The sequence below is a fragment of the Pteropus alecto genome, unplaced genomic scaffold, assembly GCF_000325575.1.
Source record: "Pteropus alecto unplaced genomic scaffold, ASM32557v1 scaffold167, whole genome shotgun sequence".
Lineage (NCBI taxonomy): Eukaryota > Metazoa > Chordata > Mammalia > Chiroptera > Pteropodidae > Pteropus > Pteropus alecto.
Window position 1 is genome coordinate 52,511 of NW_006440647.1, and position 2,395 is coordinate 54,905.

A 2,395-nucleotide genomic window follows, 5' to 3' on the forward strand; every position below is an offset into this window, starting at 1 on the left:
CACTGTTAAAATGTATAGCTGAAACTTATTGGATTTCATTAACCAATGTCACCATAAAAAAAAAAAATCTATTGAGTTGGATGTAGGGTTAAGCACGTAGATGAAAAGAAAGTGAAAGGTGAGATAACTTTCTGAGAAACAGAAAATTAATGAAACTTTCCAATGATCTTGTCCCAAAGGCAAATATTAAGTTTCTTGGTCTGCTCAGCTTTCCTATAAAAAAATTCTTTTCTGATCATTGGCTCTCCTTAATTATAGGTAGCTTTTTAATTTTAGTTCAGTTTTTGCTGAGTTAAAGGGTGAGAGACATGGACAGAAGGGAAGAGAAGGTTCCCTAGGCTTTGAATGAACAGGTTTTCATCATACCTCGGTTGAGGCTCCACACTTTTAAAGCCCTTTCAGGAAAGGGACAAAGGCAAAGCAATCCTATGGACAGCCTTGGTGCTGTTAATGCTGATGCAACAGAAATCGTATTGCATCTTCCAATTTACTGAGAGTTAACCAACAAAAATTTAATATCGAGCGTGGCAGCTACTGCCTCTCTGATCTGTATTTCAAAGTTAAGTCTCATTTTAGTTTTAGTCACCTTAGCTACTGAAAGATAAATAGATCCTAAACTTTCAAGATATACTTTGTCCTATTTCCTGAATTTTTTCTTGCTACTAAATTTTGGGGGAAGATGACTCAGAAAAATAATTATTAACCTGCTAAATAGTTTTGTTAAGTGCTCAGTTGCTGGGAAAATACTACCACCTGCTTTAGTTTCTTTGACAACAGCACACTCCTATTTCCCGTGAAATATCTTTATATTAAACAATGAAACTTTCATAATTTTAAGTCCTAATAAGAAACAATGATGCAATAATTCCCACATAGTTTTTTTTTCTCACAATATGAAATCTTGGAGAAGAAACTAAGGAATATCTTGTGAATTTCCTATTTCCTAGTGAAAATACAACTGTATTACACCACTTTGATGTTTTACTATGTGGCTTTACTTTTTTTTTTAATTGGAGTTATGACTTTGGTTCTGTTTTCACCCTTTATTGGGAATACAGGGTAATTTATGTGGCTTTGCTTTATTAAGGAGAGTGTAGAATAGATTGGGGATAGATGATGACATCCTTGTCTGACTTCATGTTGAAGAAAATTAAATATAGTTATATCTGTTTTTATTCTGGAATATCCTGATGGACATTTTCAGTAAGATTTTTGTAGGAAAGAAGTACAGGGATTCTGACTGAAAGGTAAACAGGTGCAAATTCAAGTTTTTGGAAATGGATGCAATATTATCCTACACGTATTTTTAAAAAAGAAAATGAAAGTAGTGAATGGCCTTCATTGCTGAAGGAAAAAAGCTACTATTTTGGTTCCTTAGTTGAATATGATCAATAACCAACTGAAAGAGAAATATTTTGTTCTCTAAACACCTATCCTGTTGTTTCATTCATCATGGTACTCAGTCGGAAGGGCATTACCAGAGGATTTCAAAAAAAATTACAACTCATTTATTCATTCATTAAACAATTATTGAACACCTACTATGTGTCAGGCGCTAAAGCCATCTGAGGAGGAAATGCTATGAAAATAAACATAAATCAACAATGCAAGTGTTAATGATACAGCTCAAATGTTAACATTCAGTTTGCTATTCCCTTCTATGTGTTCTATACCTTGTACAAACACTTTTGTCCACGTTTGGGTACCTATCTCCTGAGTTCTTTGAAAAGGTAGAGACTTTGGCTTATTCATTTTTGTATTCCACAGAACCTAGCATAAGATTTGGTACAGATCAAACAGGTGGTAAGTAAGCGATAGTCAAAATGAAGAAATTAGCATCATTTAGTAGTCCATTAAGAAGATAGTACTTGTCCAGACACTAGCTTTATTTCCTAAAAGTAGTTACTGTAATGTAGTTATCTTGTTATCCTAGAATTTGATTTGAGTTGACAAAATTTGATTATATTTCTTCAGATTATATTTCGAGGTGGTTTATCATCCAAGAAACAAGCTAATAGAGCAGTTTCAAATTTGCAGAAGAAATGGAACCCGGATAATCTCTCAAAGATTTCACGCGAGACGTTTACACTGAATTTAGATGAAAGCGACTAGCTTCCCTTCCATCCCCATCGCTTGTGACTGCGTCGCTCCATCTTCCCCTTTCCTTTTTCCCACCCTTTCGCCCTCCGGAAAGGGCCGAACATCCCGAGAGCTTCCCAGTCTTCCTCCGCCCCTTTCGGAAGGAGCCGAAGTCTGATGGGACGCCGAAGCGGGTCCGCCTGGAGCTCGGGCTCTTCCGGAAAAACCCGAAGTGCTCTCGGAAGAGGAGGGAGCCTTGGACTTCAGCGCTTCGCCCCCGCGCTGTGCCCTCTGTCGGCGGCGTGGGGCAGCGGTA